The 23,815-nt window shown below is 47.0% G+C and overlaps 1 protein-coding gene across 1 annotated transcript in view; it reads left to right on the top strand.

Annotated features, from left to right (window-relative positions):
• Positions 1 to 17,529, top strand: part of SHLD1 (shieldin complex subunit 1) — a 91,265-nt gene extending 73,736 nt beyond the window's left edge. The window contains exon 6 of the mRNA XM_048842518.2: positions 17,226 to 17,529. The gene's annotated coding sequence lies outside the window, so the exon portion shown is untranslated. The remainder of the gene's footprint in view (positions 1 to 17,225) is intronic.
• Positions 17,530 to 23,815: the final 6,286 nt, after the last annotated feature.

Genomic DNA, 23,815 nt, shown 5'->3' with positions numbered 1-23,815 from the left:
CCACGTAAGATCTTCCCTTCCCAGACCACCTCTCTCCCCATAGTGTAGGTGGAACGGTTCCTGTGCTGTGCTCTGCTCCCCTTGCCCAGAAGGCATGGCTTAGCACCCTTCACACAGGCCCACATTATTGCCTATTGGTTTGCTATCCCTTAAATGTGGATTTCTCCAGTGACTCTAGTCAAATTGGGAGAATCAGTTTCGGGCTGTGAGTGCCTCACTACTGTTCCTTGACTAACCGTGGGCAGCAAGAGATGGGGCACAGTCCACTAATAAAAGAAAAATGATTCAGGGGGCCAAAGTCCCATAAAGCTGTAGGGCCAGATTCCCAGCTGGTATAAATGGGCATAGCTCCCTGCCTACACCGACTGAGCATCTGGTCTTTGGTGCTCTTTGTATAAACCCATTTCTGAAATTGTCGGTGCCCTGCTGTTGCCTTGCTGGAATGATCTGGTCTCTATTTCAGATCTATGCGTGGCAGACTCCAGGCTAGGTAATTGCTTTCTGCCCACTTTAAATGGCCTCTGCAGTTTCACATGGATACAGTATTCCTCCCTTCCTACATTAAACTAATCAGTGGCATTGCTCTGCTCTGCAGCAGCGCCCGGGGAAGTCAGTAGGAGTTTTGCTATTGACTTCAATGGGAGCAGCTGCTGCTGCCTGTCACCCCAGAGATGCCTGGTTTCCATGGCAGGTGCAGTGGTTCTCTAGCTGGCAAACAGGTTTGTAAAGTACACTGGAGATCCTTCAGGAGGAAAGTTGCCATCTTAATGCAGATCGCTACCATCATCGCATGGCTGCTTATCCATTCTAGTCACAGTGTATCACTGTTGCCTGTCATAATCTAACTGAGGAGTTACTAAAACATGAGTCAGGATAATGGGCCAGATTCTCAGCTGGTGTAAGTTGGCATAGCTCTATTGAAGTCATTTGGGCTATGCCGATTTACACCAGCTAAGAATCTGGCTTAAGGTTATTAATCTCAGGGCAGGGGCATCACAAGAATAAACATCTCACTGCTTTTGAAGGGGCACGTTCTGTGCCCCTACCGCGGCCCCGTGACCAGAGGAGCTCGCTCTCCCTGCTATGGCCCCAGAGCCGGAGGCGTTCTGTGCCCTTGCTGATTATTGTGCACACCCCTGCCTCAGGGTAATGTGATCCAGGAGCACTTCTATGGGACTAAATAGCTTTCAATCCCTTATGACACAATGGTAGTCTCTCTCCTCACACAGATAGATATGCTAGTGTTGATGCAGTTGTGTCAACAGGGCATTCAGTACGTAGCAAGAATCCGATACAAAGGCTTTCCTCTGGCACTTGCTCTGATTCAGGCAGTTAAATGTTAGTTGCCCAACAAACCATTTAATTTTCATTTTGAAAGAAATAAAGTCCCATCTAGGAGAATCAGAGACCTTGGGTCTGAATCTTTTCAAATATGGCCCTGGGTTCAGATTGGTCCTAGAACCAAAAGGCCCAAGAACTTGTTTCCCCATTCTGATTTGTACATGGCCAACTCTTCCAAGAACAGCTGTGAAGTCGCAGTCCAAAAATGGCAGGAATCAGTCAAGATCAGTCACTCTTGAGAAAGTTCTGTCATTATTGGCCTACAACTTCTGAGACAAGTCTACAAGATTTCCACAACATGGAAGCCAAGCCCTAACTGACTGCCAATCCAAACCATAGATTAACCGTAATCCAGACCCAGACCCCACCACCACCTCCTCTGCCCAGAATTCACTGGCCACATCTATTCAACGTCACTGTTTGGTAACATAGAATTATCACCTGAATCCTGACAGACACTGATGTTCTGTTTTCTCATTTCTTGCATATTATCCATAAGTTATTCAAGGGGCTGAGCGTATAACTTACTTCTGCTGTTGATGTGCTCCTTTAAGGTTAAAGTTGCATTGCGCTAGCTTGCCATAACTCTTGTACAGCCATTTAACTCAGTAAATTTTGTGTCCTGTACAGGAAATTGCTGGTAAATACTAAGCCAATTTCCACACATGCACAGTTCATAAAATGACAGAGAGATAATAAAAGATTATATTTTGTGACATAGTACTTATCACTTTAAAAACATTAACATAATCAAGCTTATATCACCCCACTCCTCCACATGGTAGGTAAGAATTATTACCCCAGTATGTGGATAGTGGAAACTGAGGTAGAGAACTACTGGCAGAGGCACAACTGGAACTGAGAAGTTCTTCAGCCCCAGCCATACGTACAAACCATTAGATCTTACTGCCCACACACGATTATATTAGTGACAAAGGAATTCCCACACTGGCTTAGAACCATGGTCCCTCTACTCCAGTATCCCGTCTCTGGCAGTGACCAGTACCAGCTGCTTCAGAGGAAGGTGCAAGGTATCGTGCAATAGGCCGTTGTGCAATAACCTGTAATCCGCTGCAGAAGTTGCCCCCCCAATTGGACAGTTTGAGGTTAGCATACGCGCTGAAGCATGAGGATTTACATACCATCCAAACCCTAGGTTATTTTTAACCCTTGCTGTTACAACTCAGGATGTTCTCGTTATCCACTGAGCTGTTAGATCCCTTTCTGAATCCCGCTAACGTCTTCCAAAGGTGAACGAGAATTATCACCCCCTGCAGTAGAGTGTGCCCCACCTTAAAGCTGAAGAAGTTCCAGTGTCCATGAGAATCTTGTAGATGACTTGATTCACCTTCCTTTGTGATGTTTCCTGGTAGAAGTTGTCTTCACGGAATGCTCAGTATTTCTAATACTTGTACCTTTACAGACAACTACCCCCACAAAGCACATATATTAATTCCACTTGAAAACTGATGTCTGGAAATATGTTTAGCTCTGCCTCTGTCAGATGAGACCTTAGCAGACAGAGGCTGGCCTTCCCAGTCTATATACATCTCAGGTGCTCTTAAACATACCCAGCTATCACTGATCTGCAAATTTCTAAACGGATGAAAGAGTAAAGAGATTCCATCTGCATTCAAGCCTTTTGGGAATGAGGCGCAACTAAGAACAAGGAAACAGAGACAGGGCAGAACCAAAAGAGCATGCACGTAGAGCCTCAGAAGATGATAGTCTGAAGTTATTAAACTTTACATCTAACCAAAACACACTGGGGACAGCTGAGATCCCAAGCACATGACTCAGATCTGCCATCCTGGCTGGAGCTGCACAAAGGAATATATACACGTGTCCTTTGGGGAAGTGCAGCTATCGCAGTCTGTTGCAAAAAGGTTTGTCAGCATAATAGTCAAATATGCCACCAGGGTTCACATTCTGCCTGAGCAGCATTTGCTTCCCAATCCATAGCAGTCCACACAAGTAAACAGCAGGTGACATTAGCAACAATAGTAGGTAAATGTATCATGCCATCTCCTAGGGAGGACCCCCCCCCCACACACACACCCATCTTATCCTTAGGTACTGAACCATTGTAACAGGTGGCCAGCATTGCCTCCTGGAATAGATCTAGCTATATCCTGCAGGAGAAAGATATCGGACATACATCTGATCCATACTGGGATAACCTGCCCTCTGAGCAAAACTAACCCATTTTGCTTATGCCCTGAAGCGCTGCCCAACATGACATGCTCATAAGCAAACTGGGGAAATGTGGCCTAGATGAAATTACTACAAGGCGCATGCCCAACTGGTTGCAAAACTGTATTCAAGGAGAAGATATCAATGGTTCACTGTCAAACTGGAAAGGGCATATTAAGTGGGGTCCCACAGGGTTCTGACCTGGGCCCACTACTATTCAATACTTTTGTCAATGACTTGGATAATAGTCATTTGCAACCCTGAATCCAGACATAGAAAGGGAAGGTCTGATGATACCCTCAGAGTCTCTCTTCAGTTGGGGGCAGACCTGGTTATCAGGTTTAACGACGTATAATGAAAACCCACCAAGCTTTTTTCAAAGCATGAGGGAGAGGGAGGGTGAGTAGGCATTGCTTGTTTCTTTCGCTGAATGCCAAGTGTGGTTTTGCAGGAAGACCTTTTGAAGTACACTGGTGTGTATTTTGGACTCTCTGACTATAACTGAATGGAGGGAGGACTGTTTGACTCTTCAACAAGGGCATCCTTTCTCCCAAGTTGTGTACTAGGCATTGGGGTTCAGAGGTGTTATCAAAAAACACACCCAAACTGGATCCCACTCCTATTGAAAGACCTAGCAGGCTCAGAAGTGTCATAATCCCAGTCAGCTGTGTTCTCATTGGCTCTGGCACTGACATTTAAGAAAATACTGATTTGCATGGAGAGTAATTAAGAAGAGAAGTTTTGTGGAAGAGTAAATTATCTACAGTGGAAATAAACACTTCTTGGATTCCTAGGGGAAACCAACAGACAGCACAGCATTTGTTTAGCTGGATGATAATGCAGCATCTGCCAGGTTACTCGTAATAGCTTCCATAGCTGGGCTGTCTATGTGATAGGAGACATTTGCATGGTTTATATGAAATGCTAAAAATATTCTGAGCCTTTCTGTCCCCAACTCCCCCTCAAAAAATAGAGCCACCACTTTCAAACCAAAATGGATGAGAGGGAAAAAATGCAGCCTTCACAAGTAAAATCAAAAGATGCTGTGCTTTGCTAGGAAGGGACTCAAACTGCAGGGAAAATTTAGGAGGCCTGAATGTTTCCATCTGTTGCATGTGTTGTATGAATGGGTTCAGGTTAGTTAATGTAGTGTAGCAATTGGAGAAAAAGGCCTTACACAGTCTATTGCCCTCCACTGCAATTTAAAGACATGAACAAACCAAAACCCCAGTGCCAAACACCCCTAAGTTTTGGTGTGGTGGAGAGTTCAGAATCCAGATCTGAATTTTGCTTGATCCCTACCTCTTATTGGCCAAAACAAGACTACAGCTCCCAAACATTCCAGACCTATTCCATGCTTGAAATCTGGATCCAAACAGTGAAGCTCCTGACATATCCCTGATGCACTACCGAGTTTTCTGTGTTACTTACATCTGTTACTTACACAGACTGATTTCTCCTATTATTCAACTAGTTCATAAATTTCAATTAGGCCCAGTGCCCGGCTGTCCCCATTCTCCCCCCCACCCCCACCCCAATTGCTCGAGGCCATAGACATCCAATCACAAGCTTATTTCATTTTGAACTACAGACATCCAATCACAAGCTCATTTCATTCTGTCTAGTGGCCATTGTTAAGATTGAAATAATGGACTAAAAGGGTGGTGAGCCAGAGACGGGGATCTGCTCCTCTCTCTGACACGCATGGAACAGTTTTACTAGATGTCCCAAGCGTTCATAGCTCATCATCTTTCAAAGCCTGACCCAAAGCCCACTGAAATCAATAGGAGTTTTTCCATGAACTTCAGTGGCCTTTGAATCAGGTCCTCGGTCTCTATGGTAGATTTTTTGCATTGGGGCCTCCTTGTTGTCCTGAGCTATTTATGAGCATCACTTGGCTGGAAGGATATTTTGTACTCTCCCCTACCTTTTCAGATTTATAGCCTCATTTTTGGAATTCACTGAACTTTGACTCCTCTCAGTCTCTGCATTAGGACTCTAGGGATGGCTGAGGCCTTCATATCAGCCAGCCCACCTCTCCTCTTCTGTGGCAAGACCTTTGTTGCCACAGCTGATTCCGTATTTTTGTCCACTGCCATATCTGGGCAGGAAATACCAATTCACCTCAAGGAGAAGACAGTTAATAACACCAAGCCCTTATGTAGTGCTTGAAAACTTCAACCTGCTTCATCAGTTTTAGCTAGTGAAAGCGGAGTTTTGGGTTTTTTTAAAAGAGGCCTTAGTTGTAAACACCAAAGTTTTACCTGAACCCCAAATAAATGGTCTTGGAAATGAGATCACTGAGAAATGATGGGCTACAGTCACCATGTGTTCCCTTAAGCACAGTCCTCAGCAAGAGGTATAAATTACACATCCTCTTTTAACCCCTCCCTCTAAGCCTGACACCTATTGTTGGTGTAGCAAGCAGAGGCTGACTCAGCCTATAACAGCCTGTTATCCCTTTCCTGACCAAGGTGGGGTTCATATACCCCATCACACCATCTCCTTGCCTGCCATTCCCACTTTCCTCCTCCTAAGCTACTTTCAGATGATTAGCTCAATATTGTCACGATGGCCGAGCTGGCAGATAAATTCTGGTTGACAGAACTTATCCCTCCCACACCTTCTCTAGTGGGACGAACTGATTCATGCCAAAGACCTGCCTGCCACTGATCAGTAAAGAAGCACTCTGCCAGGAGAGAGCTGAAACATTTCAATGTACTGTCTCTGGGCCAGACCCTCCACTGGCATAAATGATGTAGCTCCATTCCCTTGAAAGGGGCCAGGTGGGTTTCTGCCAGCGAGGATCTACCCCCATATATTTTAGTGTTTTGTTGTGCGTGGGTACATCATGACATATGGTTTCTAAAATCAGTGTACAACACGCAATATATGACATATGTAAATGATTCCATTTCATTATGGAGTGTAGGCAATTTTGGGAGGGGCACATGTTTTCCCAACAACAGAAGTTCATTTTAAAAATACCACCTTGCGTACCTATTCGCTAACTGCTTTCTCCCACCCCACTTGGTCCCCCATACATTTTTATTAACTAACAACAGATGCCAGCATTTTTCCTTAAAAGCAAGAACCAGATCAGTTAACAGACAATATTAGGAGAAGATTAGAGGACAAAATGTGATTAAGACAGTAACTGGGGCTGACTAAAGCCAGAAAACTCATGGCTGAAATGTTAAATCATGTTACAATTGACTTTGTCATGGGCTGCTTATTTACCAGGGTCTGTGAAGGAAGAAGAGAAGGAGGATGGCCTTGAGACTAGAGCACTGGGTTAATAAAATAAACAAACCTAGCTCTTTTCATCAGTGGGTCTCAAAGGACATCAGTATCATTATCCCCATTTTACAAATGGGGAAACTGCAGCACAGGAAAGCAACTGCCCAAGGTCTCCCAGCCAGGAATAGAACTCAGGTCTCCAGGGGCCGAGTCCAGTGTTCTGACCACTAGGCAACACTTCCTACAGCTATGCCACAGATTTCCGATGTGACCCTGGGCAAGTCACGGAGTCTCTCTTTGCACTAGAGGCAGGTTTCGCTGATGCCAGTGAGGACTCTCCATGGTTCTGGGTAATTAAGGGTGCTAGGAGAGCAACAGATTGATGGAGGATTTGCATATTCCCGTAGAAGAGGATTCAGCTAGAGGCTACAGTACATTTCCCTGTCCTCCAAAGAGGAGGTGTCATATATCCTAGTGTTACAGAGACAGTCCAGTGTTTTCATGCAATGCCTCGATGTCCCAAGAACTTTTCGGGACACCCAAAAGGTCCCAGCTTTTCCATTTCATCAGTCAAAGCATTTGATTTCTTTAGATTTGTCCAAGAAGTACTTCTACAGTGAGTAGAACAAAGTGGAACAAGCAGTCACTGCTAGCAACGGTGTTTGGGGGTGAAGAGAAAAGTCAAAGGAGGGTGGACAGTCCTCCAGCTGTAATTTTGACCCGAGCCAGCGTTAATGGGCCTCACTCAGTGCTCCAGAACAACCTCGCTGAGAGAGTGAGTTACTACGGGAAATCCTCCAGGCTGAGGAATATGGCCATGTAACTACTGAGTCAGAAGACAGCAGCAGCAACACCCACACTCATTCAAAAATATAAATGTGTACCTGCGTCTTTTGTCTGGGTATTCACGACCCTAAAAATGGCACCACAGAAGTGACCCAGATCTTAATTATAAAACTATGGTCACCTTGTTTTAGGAGGCTCCTGGGAGCAGCTACAGCTAGCAGATTCTCTAGACCAGGGGTTCTCAAACTTCATTGCACCGTGACCCCCTTCTGACAACAAAAGTAATTACATGACTCCGGAGGGGATGGGGGGAGAAATGAAGCCTGAGCCCCCTTTGGATGGGGGGCCAAAGTCCAAGGGCTTCAGCCACAGGCAGGGGCCTGTACCCTGAGCCTCGCCACCCAGAGCTGACACCCTCAGGCTTTGTGGCCCCAGGCAGTGGGGATCGGGCTTTGGTCGCAACCCACTTTGGGGTCCTGACCCACAGTTTGAGAACCGCTGCTCTAGGCTATCTGTCGGGGGTTTATCTACACTGAAAATGCTGCAGTGGCATAGCTGCATCACTGTAGCACTTCAGTGAAGACACTAGCTACACCGGTGGGTGGGATTCTCCTGTCAGCGTAGATAATCCGCCTCCCGGACAGGTGGTAGCTAGGTCAATGGGAGAATTCTCCCATCAGCGTAGCACTGTCTACCCCAGGGGTTAGGTCGGTTTAATTGCATTGCTGGGGGAGGGGATTTTTCACAGCCTTCAGTGACCTAACTTATACTGACCTAATTTCCTAATGTAGACCAAGCCTGGAGGCTGGTTTGGGATGGCCATTATTATAGGCATGGCTCTAGCACTCCTATTATTAACCCTGCCCAACATTTCCTATTATAAGACTGTGTTGTCAGTTGCTTATAACTGTGCCAAACATTATCTATTTGAGCTGAAGTTTTCCATACCCGGAGTTTGCCTCGAGCAAAATATTTTTGAAACACGTGAAAGGGATTTTTTGCGGGGGGGACAAGCAACCTTCATCTTGGCACACATTGGGGGCACAACACTTCCAGAGCACCTTCTCACAGGCAGGGCTGGCTCTGCAGCAGCCCTGCTGCAGTTTCCCCCTTCTCATAGGTCCTCAAAAACTCCACCACCTCGTATAGCTGCTGCAGCCACTTGGCCCTCTAGCTAAATCAGTTGTAAAAAACAAAAGTGAACCCCTTGCAAGGTAGCAGGGTTCCTTAGCACAAAAACCAAACACAAAACACACAGTGTCTTTGTTCCTGTCTCAAGCTGGGCCCAGCACCTCCTTCCTAAGGAGTCTATCTTCTCTAATTCTTCTGCCCACGGTCTAGGCTCATCTTTCACCCTGCCCAGGGTATTTACATCTCTCCTCTCAGCCTCTCCTTCGATCCTCTGGGTTAGTCCCTGATCTTTCCTGAGCAGCCATGCCCCAGCTTGCCTACCTGGAGTCTTCCACAGGCCTCTATCTGCATAGTGCTCTTCTCAGAACCTCCTCCCCTTTTCTCTCCAGGCAGCTATCGCGTGAGGCCTTCTCCTTCTCTAACTCAGGGGCCTGACTGAGTCACATGATCTTCTTCATTTCCCCGCCCTGGGATGAGAGTTGTTTGTGTCATAGGTGGGCTGAGACCCATCTCCCTTGACAGGGCCAGCCAGCCTGAGACATAGCATTTCCGAACTTCCGAGTGCTTGACTTTGCAACCTCAGTAATGTTCTTTTATTGTATTTTTTTAGTGTGGGACAGCTGGCCCTGCCCTGAACCACTTACATTCTAGAAAGACAGACCCAGAAAGGGGTACAACACACAAGCAACGTGCCCAAGCTGAAGATGGCATGGGCATTGCCTGAAAAACCCAACGTGGTGTGCTGGGTTGCCAAAGTCTCCATGTATCCCCCTTGCACAGTACCTCCACAGGGCTTGAACTGGTTGGAGTTCCTCCCATAGGCCCTCCTTTCTGGGATGAATTTTACCCAAATAGGTTAAAACATTTCTGACAATGTCTTTAAAACATCTCGTAGGGATTGCCAGACTGGATCAGAGCCGAGGTCTGTCTCGTCCAGTACCCGGTCTCTGACAGCGACCACCATCAGGTGCTTCAGAGGAAGGTGCAAGAAACTTTGCATTTAGGCAGATGTGGGCTAAACCAAGCACCAAGAGCTCATGTGGCTGTTTCACAGCCCAGAAGTAGTGCGGACATTTGCAGAAGGGCCAAACAAACACCAAAACATCAGTAAAAAAATATACAGTCAAAGCATATACAGCATTCAGTGGGGGAGCAGGGATGCTTGTTATCATATGATCTGCTCCCCAAACAAGGCTGTTCAGGGCAGGGCCCCCGGGGAATGTGCAGTGGAGCATATGTTATGTTGTTTTGAAAAAAGAAGCAAGTGCCCCCAGCTAGGGCATGAGGCAGATGGTGGGGTATGCACTCAGCAGCTTGGGGACAGGTTGACATTGTTGCCTTTCCATCAGGGCTGTGGTGCATGGGCCAGGGTTGGATTCGGTCCCCTGTGTACTCCTGTCTGCAGCTCTACATCCTCCTCCCCCTTGGCTGCTGCAGCACAGCAGAGAGCAGGACATAGCCACTTAGCATCTTGCGGGAATATTCTGCATTAAAAAACCTTTGTCCTCTTGTTCCCTCTCCTCCTACTCTTTGCCCCGCACAAATGCATTCCAGGGCCACCCGTATTTTTTTTTTTTTGACAAGCAAACATATACAATGATGTACACTTCCTAGTGTATCAGGAGAAAAGCAGAGCAGGCTCTCTAGAAGCACAGGCTGACCCAGAATACAAATCAGCATCCTGGTCCTCAGGAGAGACTTAAGCAAAGAGCCAAAGGAAGAAAGGAAAAGGGCAAAAGGAAAAATCAAAACTGCAGTTAAAACACATGGCAGAAAGTAGAGGAGTGGAGTGAATTTCCCACAGATTTTTGCAGCCTTAACTAGCCATACTGAGTCTCATAAATATAAAGGGAAGGGTAACCACCTTTCTGTATACAGTGCTATAAAATCCCTCCTGGCCAGAGGCAACATCCTGTTACCTGTAAAGGGTTAAGAAGCTCAGCTAACCTGGCTGGCACCTGACCCAAAGGACCAATAAGGGAACAAGATACTTTCAAATCTCGGGGCGGGGGAAAGGCTTTTGTTTGTGCTCTTTGTTTACGTGTTTGTTCTCTCTTGGGACTGAGAGAGGCCAGACAGAAATCCATTTTCTCCAACCCATCCTAATCCAAGTCTCCAATATTGCAACCAGTATAGGTAAGCTAGGCATGGCGGATTAGTTTATCTTTTGTTTTATGTGAATTTTCCCTGTGTTAAGAGGGAGGTTTATTCCTGTTTTCTGTAACTTTAAGGTTTTGCCCAGAGGGAGATCCTCTGTGTTTTGAATCTGAATATCCTGTAAAGTATTTTCCATCCTGATTTTACAGAGGTGATTCTTTTACCTTTTCTTTAATTAAAATTCTTCTTTTAAGAACCTGATTGATTTTTCATTGTTCTTAAGATCCAAGGGTTTGGGTCTGTGTTCACCTGTACAAATTGGTGAGGATTATTATCAAGCCTTCCTCAGGAAAGGGGGTGTAGGACTTGGGGGGATATTTTGTGGAAAGACGTCTCCAAGTGGTCTCTTTCCCTGTTCTTTGGTTAAACCGCTTGGTGGTGGCAGCATACGGTTCAAGGACAAGGCAAAGTTTGTACCTGGGGAAGTTTTTAACCTAAGCTGGTAAGAATAAGCTTAGGGAGTCTTTCATGGGGGTCCCCACATCTGTACCCTAGAGTTCAGAGTGAGGAAGGAACCCTGACACTGAGCATCAGCATTTGTGCCATGTGCTAACTAACCTGTACTCTCCAAGCATCATCCTTGGGCTGGTAGCAGCATTTCATAGAATCATAGACTATCAGGGTTGGAAGGGACCTCAGGAGGTCATCTAGTCCAACCCCCTGCTCAAAGCAGGGCCAACCCCAACTAAATCATCCCAGCCAAGGCTTTGTCAAGCTGGGCCCTCCTTGGAACCCCCCCTCAGATAGTTGAAGGCTGCTATCAAATCCCCCCTCATTCTTCTCTTCTGCAGACTAAATAAGCACAGTCCCCCAGCCTCTTTTCATAAGTCATGTGCCCCAGCCCCCTAATCATTTTCGTTGCCCTCCGCTGGACTCTCTCCAATTTGTCCACATCCCTTCTGTAGTGGGGGGCCCAAAACGGAACACAGTACTCCAGATATGGCCTCACCAGTGCCAAATAAAGGGGAATAATCACTTCCCTCGATCTGCTGGCAATGCTCCTACTAATGCAGCTCAATATGCTGTTATCCTTCTTGGCAACAAAGGCACACTGTTGACTCATATCCAGTTTCTTGTCCACTGTAATCCCCAGGTCCTTTTCTGCAGAACTGTTGCTTAGCCAGCCGGTCCCCAGCCTTTTTCCGTGCATAGGATTCTTCCATCCTAAGTGCAGGACTCTGCACTTGTCCTTGTTGAACCTCATCAAATTTCTTTTGGCCCAATCCTCCAATTTGTCTCGGTCATTCTGGACCATATCCCTTCCCTCCAGCATATCTACCTCTCCCCACAATTTAGTGTCATCTGCGAACGTGCTGAGGATTCAATCCATCCCATCATCCGGATTATTAATGAAGATGTTGAACAAAACCGGCCCCAGGACTGACCTCTGGAGCACTCTGCTTGATACCAGCTGCCAACTAGACATTAAGCTGTTGATCACACTACCTGTTGAGCCCAACCATCTAGCCAGCTTTCTATCCACCTTATAGTCCATTCATCCAATTCATACTTCTTTAAATTGCTGGCAAGAATACTGTGGAAGACCATATCAAAAGCTTTGCTAACATCAAGATATATCACGTCCACCGCTTTCCCCGTATCCACAGAGTCAGTTATCACATCATAGAAGGCAATCAGGTTGGTCAGGAATGATTTGCCATTGGTGAATCCATGTTGACTGTTCCTGATCACCTTCCTCTTCTCCAAGTGCTTCAAAATTGATTCCTTGAGGACCTGCTCCATGATTTTTCCAGGGGTGAGGCTGACCAGTCTGTAGTTCCCCGGATTCTCCTTCTTCCCTTTTTTAAAGATGGGCACTATATTTGCCTTTTTCCAAAAGTCTGGGACCTCCCCCGGTCACCACGAGTTTTCAAAGATAATGGCCAATGGCTGTGCAATCACATCAGCTATCTCCCTCAGCACCCTCGGACGCAGCACATCCAGCCCCATGGACTTGTGCTCGTCCAGCTTTTCTAAATAGTCCTTAACCTGTTCTTTTACCACTGAGGGCTGCTCCCTCCTCCCCATACTGTGCTGCCCAGTGCAGCAGTCTGGGAGTTGACCTTGTCTTTGAAGACTGAGGCAAAAAAAGCATTGAGTACTTCAGCTTTTTCCATACCATCTGTCACTACGTTGTCTCCCCCATTCAGTAAGGGTCCCACACTTACCCTAACCTCCTTCCTGTTGCTAACATACCTGTAGAAACCTTTCTTGTTACCCTTCACCCTTCACATCCCTTGCTAGCTGCAACTCTAATTGCCTTCCTGATTACACCCCTGCATGCTTGAGCAATATTTTTATACTCCTCCCTAGTCATATGTCCAAGTTTCCACTTCTTGTAAGCTCCTTTTTGTGTTTTAAGCTCACTGAAGATTTCTCTGGTAAGCCAACCTGGTTGCCTGCCATATTTTCTATTCTTTCTGCACATCGGGATGGTTTGTTCCTGCACCCTCAATAAGGCTTCTTTAAAATACAGCCAGCTCTCCTAGACTCCTTTCCCCCTCATATTAGCCTCCCATGAGATCCTGCCCATCAGTTCCCGAGGGTGTCAAAGTCTGCTTTTCTGAAGTCCAGGGTCCATATTCTGCTGCTTTCCTTTCTTCCTTTTGTCAGGATCCTGAACTCAGCCATCTCATGGTCCAGGTTGCCACCCACTTCTACTTCCCCTACCAATTCCTCCCTGTTCGTGAGCAGCAGGTGAAGAGGAGCACGGCCCCTAGTTGGTTCCTCCAGCACTGCACCAGGAAGTTGTCCCCAACACTCTCCAAAAACCTCCTGGATTGTCTGTGCACTGCTGTATTGCTCTCCCAGCAGATGTCAGGGGGATTGAAGTCCCCCATGAGAACCAGGGCCTATGATCTGGAAACATCTGTTAGTTGTCCAAAGAAAGCCTGGGGCCTACAGAGTTAACAGCCTGAGCCTTTACTGCTGGAGCTAAAAGGCCATGCTCCTGAACTAAAGTCCATTCAAATCAATGAGACGTTCTACTGACTTCATTAGTCTTTGCTCAGGCCTGAAGTTGTAGCCATCTCATAAACCTCTTATGTGCACTAGCCACTAGTGGGAGACAAGGAGCCACACTCTTCTAGCATGGGTGATGCTGGCTTGGGGCTAGTGCAGATGTATAAGTCTGGGGATGGTACAAGGATTCCTCCTCTGCCACAGTTTCAGTTCCTGCTCCCTCCTGAGCACAAAGGCTGATTCAAGCTAAGGTAGCTCATAACCCACAAAGGTGCCTGGTGCCTCTGCCCCCTTTCCACACCAGCCAAGGGGGATGGCGAGCTGCAGAGGAGCACATGCTGCACCCCTGTAGCAGTGGTCGTGCCCCTCCTGCTTCCCTTAAGCAGGGACTCCAGAAGCACGATGCCCCCCTATCCCAGCATAGGCCCAGGGCTTTAAAGGGAAAATTGAGCTCTCCTCCATGTGGGCTGGAGCTCACTGCAGGATCAGGGGCTTTAGTTTTTATGACATGCCAAACACCCACATGAGGAGACATTTTATCCCCAGCTCAGCACATTGCAGTGTTTCCTGGTGCTATCATTAGGGTGACCAGATGTCCCCATTTTACAGGGACAGTTGCGATTTTTGGGTCTTTTTCTTATATAGGCTCCTATTACCCCCCACTCCCTGTCCCGATTTTTCACATTTGCTGCCTGGTCACCCTAGCTATCATCTTTCTTCTCCATTGCTGACAATTGAAGCAAGCTCTATTCAATCCAGATTTTTGCAGCACTGACGCTCCAGCTGCAGTTGTTTTTGGTTTTGCTTTTATTTTTTCTCCCCTGCATAGCTTCTGATTAGTTTGGCTGGAAATCATTATCTCTCCTTTGGTTGAGATAGTTTGGATTTGAAAACTTTAGCCTTTCAGGAGCAGGAGACACACAATGAACTTAGAGCTGACCTTTTACAAGGGGAGATCATTAAAACTGCTTAGCTTCCAGAGCCCTAGCTGGTTTGGCCTGGTGAACTGAGTGGGCTCTTTTCAATCAGACTCTCACTTCCAGCTGTCTTTCCTTAGGGGCCATGTGTACAGCAGCGACTGTTTTTCTGGGTGAGTTTCTGAGTCGCTCTCCTACCTAGAATGCCTGCGGGTATATTTTCACACAACAGCTGAAATCTCACACTCCATGCTGTTACCTAGGTCTGTGGTGGAAATGTGGCTCTCATCTCAAATGCTTTCATTCTGCAGACAGCATTGTCAGAGCCAGCTACTCTCACACAGAGTAAGCCCCCTGAAGCCGCTGGAGGTACCACAGGGATGAATTTGACCTACAATGCTGGCTGAGAGAGGATTACTGTAATGGGAGAGGCCTGTTGTCTAGAATTCAACATAGGACTGAGCATCGGGAATCCTGTGCACAAAGCTGGGAAAGGTGAATTCCCCTTTCAGACCTAGAGTGGGTGTCAGTGTGATATTTTCCAGGGTGATTATAGGTGTAATTCACTTTAGTCCAGAGCAAGGAGTCCTTACATCACAAATAAGTCTAGAGAAAGTTATCTTCCTAGCCGTAGAGGAGGAAAGGCCTGAGGACTCAGACATTGTTGGTAATGCCAGATAGAAACTATCACAGGGCCTGAATAAATGTTGTGGGCCGACTCCTCAGCTGGTATAAACCAAGGTAGTAACATTGAAATCAATGGAGATAGGCCAGTAGACACCAGTTGCGGATCTGGCTGGGTATTTCCAGTCCCCAATTCTACTTTTAAACCTACCCCTCTTATATTTCTTCATTCCATCACAGAAAGCCTCAAAGACTCAAAAAGCATGATGTGCATAGGGGATTTTCTAGCACAAATAGGGCACTCCAAAGACTTTCCTTGAATTTGTGGATGTAGCCCAGACCCTTCACAGAGTGTTTTTGTAGCTGGGTCTCCATTACTTTTATGGCAGTAAAAAAGCAATAGGAAGAAAATCATTCGTTCCACTGAAGTGTGTGAGCACTGACATAAGGCAACAGATCTTTCAGAGCTGTGCTTAAAGTGCAGAATTATATGTGACTACATATTCATCTCAGTATTTTAGAAAGTATATTTACCCAATAAAATGGTGCTAAATGGAATCATTATAGTCTGTTGCATATATATATAATTCCAATCATTATAGTCTGTTGCATAAATGTATATATATATTTAGCCTAGGGAATTGGAATTAGCCTCTGTGAAGCTTCCAGGACACTAGCAACCACAGAGCAATATTATTCTTATTGAATGAAGCCTTGTTGAAAGTTGAAATTCTATAAATATTTAAATAAACAATTTTTAGGTAAGCCAGGCTAGCCCCAGTCATTGTAAATATTAAGCAGAATCTACATTAGTGGGTAAAAGGCTTTGAGTTCACAGTGAGATGCAGTAAATGAGCTGTTTTATTGTCTAAAGGAGGATTGGTTAGCAGGATAAATGTAGTTGGTAAAGTTGTTCTGTTTAATGGTAAATAGCACTTAGGTTGTTTTTCAGAAGGAATTTCCTTTCTTCGTACAGACTTCTCTAAATAAAAATCAGTTTTCTCCACCAATATCATACGAGTGGGATTGTGACCCTGCACATTTAGGCCCAGATGTTCCTCAAAGTATTTAGGCTCCTAACCAGCATTGCCAATTTTGGATGGATGAATTCCTAGAGGTTTTATCACATGACATAATCTTTCATTAAAGATTAATCTTTCATTCCTGGAGGTTCCTGGACAATCCTGGAGGGTTGGCAACTCTACTCCTAACTTCCACTAAAGTATGTGTGTGTGAAAGCAATGGAATTCAGGAGCTTAAATACCTTTGAGGCATATCTGGGCCTTAGTTTTCTGGGTATATGACTAAAATGGCCCCATGGGGCCAGAGTTTCACAAGTGCTCAACCTGTCTCTTTTGAAAATCTGGCCATGAGTTTTATAATCAGTGCTTCTGCGAACTGAGCTCTTTTCAAAACGTGGCCCTGATTGTAGGTGGTGAACACCTGAAATTCTGGCCCTTAAGGCACAACCTGCTATAGGAGACACACTGCTCCAGTGGAAGCTCCTGAAATAGTTAGGCCTGATTCTCCATTGCCCTGTCCCTTGTGCAATCGTTAGTGCAAAGGGAGTGCAATTCTACACTCACTATACACAGGTGAATGAAATATGTAAGTTACTTCACCCCTTTAACACTCACTCCCCTCTCACTTTCTGAGAATGCTGGAAGCCATTGTGTCTCCCTGGGGCACTATGCACACACTTTCTCAGTGTTGGGCAATTCCAGGCTCCATGGGAAAAATTTGTGGTGTGGAGTGGGCAAGGCAGACCTGCTGTCCTTGTCCCTTGGAGGAGAGGTTCCAGCCATTAGCCAGAGAATTCCACCCCCATTCCAGGAGCTGTGATCTGATGGGATTTCTCATTCTTCCCCCATACAGAATTCCCCAGCAAGTTATTCCAGCTTGGCACTTGGGAAGAGGCTTATGGCTTTACACGTGATTCCACCTATTCAAGGGATATTTACAGCTGTTTAGCTTAATGATCAATTAAATCGACATGGCAGAGTCTGACCACTTTTCATCATCTTTCTAAATTGAAAATCCAATACATCACTTGCAGACTGCATCTGGGAAAGGAAAATCTACACAGATGCAAGAAGTGACAGCCCAGGTGCAAGGAAGAGACTTCAAAAACCAGCTCATCTAATTCACCATTGTAGTATGCTAAAAATAATAAATTGTGTGATAACCTTATTAGGCAAATTAAATTTTACTTATGTGTGTGTGGGAGAAGGGGGCACAGAGAATCTATATTTTGTTTCAGGCCCAAGTCCTCTTTTCCATGAATAACGCACGGGTATAATTACAAGAGATAAGTTACATTTAGTGCCTGAAGCAAACAAACCCTGCTGAGTTGCTGTCAGGGAGGTAGCATTTTTTAGTGTCAAACATGCTGAGACTACAAAATGGAAAAAAATTATTCTCACTTCAGTAGGCCCCAAAGGGATTTCTTTTTTTAAAGTACTGCAATGTGGTTAAGGCTTCCTGTGTCACCGGATGGTCTGAAAATGAGACCCATTGGCATTGAGCTGATAGGGAACTGAGGCTACAGGAGGTGGGACATTAGCACAATCCAGTGGATCCACTGGGATCCACGCTGACCTCACGGAATCAGCTGAGTTTGGGGCCGTATCCCCTCCTTCTTTGTTTACCTGCTTCTTCTTCTTCATTTACTACAAAATTTGTATTCCCATAGCACAGGGCCAGCCCTAGCCCAAATGGTGCCCAGGCACCATGGTAATACAAATAATAAGTAATAATTATAACCAGGCAAGCATGGCCACTGTATCACCCTCTGAGAGGGTGCAGTGTATGTGCTGAATAGCATTTGGTCGACCCTGTTGGTCAGTGCAGGGGGAGGGCCCTAATCATGGTCCTTCCTATTTCTCACGCTTCCCCATGCCCTCTAAGGGTGTACCGCTGGCAACGGAAACCTTGACCTGCAGTATCTGAATTCAGAGAAGTTCAAGGATCTATAGTGCATGCGTGTGACTGTGTGTGCAGTAGAGCTTTCTTCCCCATTGTATACCTGCTCAGGGCAGGGCTCAGTAACGTGTGATTGTAACATGGGCAGATGTACCCATGTTAGTTTTAATCATGCTAGCACAGGTAACAATAGCAGGGTAGATGGGGTGGCACAGGCTAACAACCAGAGTATGTACTTGAATTGCTAACCCATGCTGAAGCCTGTGCCACCATGTCTACACTACTGTGGTTACCTGTGAGATTAAAGATAACACGGGTATACCTTCGGTTCATCTCCTTAGCACCTCCATAATGCAAGGGATTATTTTATTCATGAATTGGGCTCAGGATTTTCATCCCATAAAAATAACTGACAGCCTGGCATAGATATAATCCTGCCTCCACATCTAATTGAAGGAAAACAATGCCCATGGGCCACAGAGCAGCCTGCTGAAATCTCTCAATGCAAAATCAACTCAGAAGCAGACATGAAACTTCATTTAGCATCTTCTGAAATGTCAGCTTTTTAGGATGAGCCAAACGGTTATTTAAAAAACGCTTTTATATTTGAGATAATCCAATAGAATGAATATTGTTTATCCATAAAGTGACAGATTGTCACAGCATTATGTGGTGTGCATTGCAGCAAAATGAAAATTCTGACGCATCTGGAAAGCATGGGTAGGATGCACCATTCATTTCACTGGCAGTGTGAAAAATTACCACAGCCTGCTGTAACCCTTACTCTTTAATGCGATCAAACCTCTTGGGAATAGTAACCTCAACTCAATGGAAAGCCACCCAACAGACACATGCCTGTGAAGGTTTTGGTGACGTGACATTTTTTGGAAAATATGATCTTGAATAATCCATTATGGAGAAATATTTGGATTATATGTTGTTGCCCGGGTTTTCCAGCACCAACCTAAATGTACTTCACCTCATGTTTGTCCAAGACAGGATGATATTCTGTGTTCATTCAAGCTGGGGTGAAATACACCCCATTTGACTCTGTTCCTAGTTCTGCTATAGACTTCCTGTGTGTCCTTTGGAAAGCTATGTGAATTTCATTGGACCAGATTCTCATCTCAGTAGCAACTCAGAGTTACTCTTGACATGTATTGATGTAACTGAGAACATTTATCCTTCTTGGGCTCCAGTTCCCCATCTGTAAACTTAAGATACAAAACTTCCCTACCTCCTAAGGGTGCTGTGAAGATGGATCCTTTAATGTCTGTGGGGTGCTCAGATTCTGCGGGGAGGAGCGTGTTACAAAATCCTGTAAGTAGAAATAAAATATAAATAAATCCACTACTAAGGCTGAATACAGGCTGCAGCACTGCTTCCTCTGACTGCTACTGCAGCGTATGGACTGGAATAGCAGCCACTAAAACAGAGGGATTAGCTCACTGGACCGACATAAACCTAGATATTGTGAGCCTGTCCTAACCCCAGTGCCACCTTCTGCAGCATGAAGCCACCTCTGTGGCAGTTCCACCAGCAATCCCCCATCAATGGGTCAAAAGTGGTGCAGGTGCCTTGTGTGGGTCTTGTGCTCTGGGGTGAATTTCATCCAGTAAGAATATCAAACACATATTAAAGTGGCCCAGCAGTTTAAAAAAACATATCTTGTACTGGCAAGTGACATGCCCCTCAATAGTGCAGTGCAAACACATTGATTTAGTAACTACACAGGGACAACCAAGAAGTGCCATCTAAATAAATGTGGAGGTCAAAGAGCACTTTCAAATGGCAATAGCAAATATTGTATTTAAATCCTTTTCTAATTAACTGTTGAAAATGGTAATTCACAAGTTTTCATCTCACAGCATTGCCAGGGCCTGAGCCAAAGGCCACTGGAGTCAATGAGATTCTTTCCCTAGATTTCCCACGGTCACTGAGCGATATTAGGGAACAGGGACATTGGGGTTGCCTAAGGGGAGCATTGTTGCTTAACTGATACAGGAACTGCAAGACAGAGAGAATGCTGCCCAAAGCTCAGACTGGATTGCAGTGTTAAAATGACCATAGATTTGCTTCTAAATAACAGCTAAGTAACTGCATTAGGTTAGATTCAGATTCCAAAGGAAGTCACTTCGCACAAACTGCAAAAGGCATTATGGAGGCCCTCCACCTTGACTCTATAGTTAGGGCTACCTTCTGACATAAGATTAAAATAGGGTATAAATTCCTGTTTTTTTTTATGGCTATTCACTGTGAAATTTCATACGGTGTTATGTGTCCCTGTATCCTGTTTTATACCCTTTGAATATATATATTCAATATATCTATCTATCTCAATATATATATATATATAAATCTAGCATCATCAGTAACAATTTGAAGAGGGGACTGTCTATTGTTCTAGGTCTCTACAGTGCCTAGCACAATGGGACCTCATTCTCAATCTAAGCACTACTGTAGTAGAAATAATAAGTAAGATAGTATAGAGTAGCTGGTGTTTGGGGACAATACATTGACTCATTTTCAGGAATATTGGCACTCAAACATAGGTTCCTGCAAACATGATTTGAAAAGAATAAATGCCTAATACAAAAAAATGGGAGCCATCCCTATGAGATATAATGGAGGGGGGAAACAAAAAACAAACAACAAAAACCAAACCCCAAACTTGGGTCAACAATATGTCTGCTCAGCTGTTTCTAGCTGTATTCCAAATTTCTCTCTGCAGAGAGTTTGTTACGAGATTTTATACTTTACATTTCATGGAGGAATAATCAGACAAGGTGGGTCTGTTTAAGAAATTATTTAAAATCTCTTCTCGGTGGGTTTGTTTTGTCTCCCTAGATCATAACAACAAAAGAGTAAATAAGAGGCTGGTGTGGAGATAGATCATAAAAGATTTGTTTAGTATCACCTCTTGAGGAACCATTTGTGCTGTTCACTCACCAGATGAAATAAGTAGCATGATGTGGAAAGATGTCAAAACCTGATTGTTGCAAAAAGGGCTCGTTTACTAGCAGTTCATTCTGCACCGCAAAAGGGGAGCATGATCTGTGCCAAAGGCATGTTCTTTTCCAAAGGCTAAGAAGTTGCAGTAATAGCTGTGCTATTGCCAGGATCCCAGAAACCTTTGATCAGAACTGAAGTAGAAATGTATGTGTGTGTATGTGTGTGTGCGGGGGGGGGGGGAGGGTTCCTTTGAAAACTGTTTCACCCACCCCTCCCCACATGAATGCATGGAAGTAAATATATAGCCTACCCTGATAATGGGAACCTGGGAGTCAAGAAGAAGATTCCACATCCTTTAGCCTGGAGAAAAAGGGAAGGGGAGCTCTGTTTCCACCCTGGGAGAGATTAGTGAAGGGAAGGAGATTCTACCTCTTGCTACCTTGAGAGGGGGCTAGGAGGCAGGGGAGAGGTAGGCCTGTGGGGAGGAGGGAGAAGGAGAGAGAGCTCTGGCTTCCCAGTTCTGGGAAGGGGGTAAGTGGGATGAGCTAAGTAAGGGGTTCTTTCTCCTGGAGCCATGGAGTGGGGTGAGTAATAGGGAGGGAATGGGGGACAGAGAAAGAGGCTGTGGGAAGGGCAGAGAAGTGAAGGGTAAAAAGTCTCCGTGTGTTGGAGTAGGAGGTAGGGAGGGAAGGGGGCATCTGTGTGTGGCAGGGGGATGGGGTCTGTGTTGGAGTGGGGGTGGGTAGTGAGGGGAGGGGGTCTGTGTGTGGCGGGGGGTGGATGAGGGGAGGGGGGTCTGTGTGTGGTGGGCGGTGGGGGAGTGGAGGGAAGGGGGTCTGTGTGTGGTGGGCGGTGGGGGAGGGGAGCGAGGGTCTGTGTGTGGTGGGGGAGTGAAGGGAGGGTATGTGTGTGGTGGGGGAGTGAAAGTGGGAAGCAGGTCTGTGTGTGGCGGGAGAGTGAAGGGGGGGTCTGTGTGTGCTGGGTGATGGAGCAGGGGAGTGAAGGGGGATCTGTGTGTGGCAGGGGGGTGGAGGTGGGGAAGCAGGTCTGTGTGTGGCGGGGGAGTGAATGGGGGGGTTTGTATGGCGGGGGAGTGAATGGGGGGGTCTGTGTGTGGCAGAGGAGTGAAGGGGGGGTCTGTGTGTGGTGGGCGGTGGAGCAGGGGAGTGAAGGGGGGGTCTGTTTGTGGCAGGGGGTGGAGGTGGGGAAGCAGGTCTGTGTATGGCAGGGGAGTGAAGGTGGGGTCTGTGTGTGGCGGGGGGGTGATGGGAAAGCAGGTCTGAGTGTGACGGGGGAGTCAAGGGGGGTCTGTGTGTGGCGGGGGGGAGTAGGTGGGGGGTCTATGTATGGCAGGGAGGTGATGGGGGGTCTGTGTGTGGTGGCCGGTGGAGCAGGGGAATGAAGGGGGGGGGGGTCTGTCTGTGGCAGGGGAGTGAAGGGGGGGTCTGTGTGTGGCGGGGGGTGGAGGTGGGGAAGCGGGTCTGTGTGTGGCAGGGGAGTGAAGTGGGGTCTGTGTGTGGTGGGCGGTAGAGCAGGGGAATGAAGGGGGGGGTCTGTGTGTGGTGGGCGGTGGAGCAGGGGAGTGAAGGGGGGGTCTGTTTGTGGCAGGGGGTGGAGGTGGGGAAGCAGGTCTGTGTATGGCAGGGGAGTGAAGGTGGGGTCTGTGTGTGGCGGGGGGGTGATGGGAAAGCAGGTCTGTGTGTGACGGGGGAGTCAAGGGGGGTCTGTGTGTGGCGGGGGGGAGTAGGTGGGGGGTCTATGTATGGCAGGGAGGTGATGGGGGGTCTGTGTGTGGTGGCCGGTGGAGCAGGGGAATGAAGGGGGGGGGGTCTGTCTGTGGCAGGGGAGTGAAGGGGGGGTCTGTGTGTGGCGGGGGGTGGAGGTGGGAAAGCGGGTCTGTGTGTGGCGGGGGAGTGAAGGGGGGTCTGTGTGTGGTGGGCGCTGGAGCAGGGGTGTAAAGGGGGGGTCTGTGTGTGGCGGGGGGGTGATGGGAAAGCAGGTCTGTGTGTGGCGGGGGAGTCAAGGGGGGTCTGTGTGTGGCGGGGGGTGTAGGTGGGGGGTCTATGTATGGCAGGGAGGTAATGGGGGGTCTGTGTGTGGTGGCCGGTGGAGCAGGGGAATGAAGGGGGGGGGGTCTGTGTGTGGCAGGGGAGTGAAGGGGGGGTCTGTGTGTGGCGGGGGGTGGAGGTGGGGAAGCGAGTCTGTGTGTGGCAGGGGAGTGAAGTGGGGTCTATGTGTGGTGGGCGGTGGAGCAGGGGTGTAAAGGGGGGGTCTGTGTGTGGCGGGGTTGTGGCGGGGTGGTGGAGGTGGGGAAGCGGGTCTGTGTGGCGCGGGGGTGGAGGTGGGGAAGCGGGTCTCTGTGTGGTGGGGGAGTGAATGGGGGGTCTGTGTGTGGTGGGCGGTGAAGCAGGGGAGTGAAGGGGGGGTCTGTGTGTGGCAGGGGGTGGAGGTGGGGAAGCGGGTCTGTGTGTGGCAGGGGAGTGAGGGGGGGGTCTGTGTGTGGCGGGTGAGTGGAGGTGGGGTAGCGGGTCTGTGTATGGCGGGGGAATAAATGGGGGTCTGTGTGTGGCGGGGGAGTGAAGGTGGGTCTG

Source organism: Caretta caretta, chromosome 3, assembly GCF_965140235.1.
Source record: "Caretta caretta isolate rCarCar2 chromosome 3, rCarCar1.hap1, whole genome shotgun sequence".
In the NCBI taxonomy this organism is placed as follows: domain Eukaryota; kingdom Metazoa; phylum Chordata; order Testudines; family Cheloniidae; genus Caretta; species Caretta caretta.
Note: the sequence above shows the minus strand (reverse complement) of the source record. Positions and strands in the feature narration are given on the sequence as shown.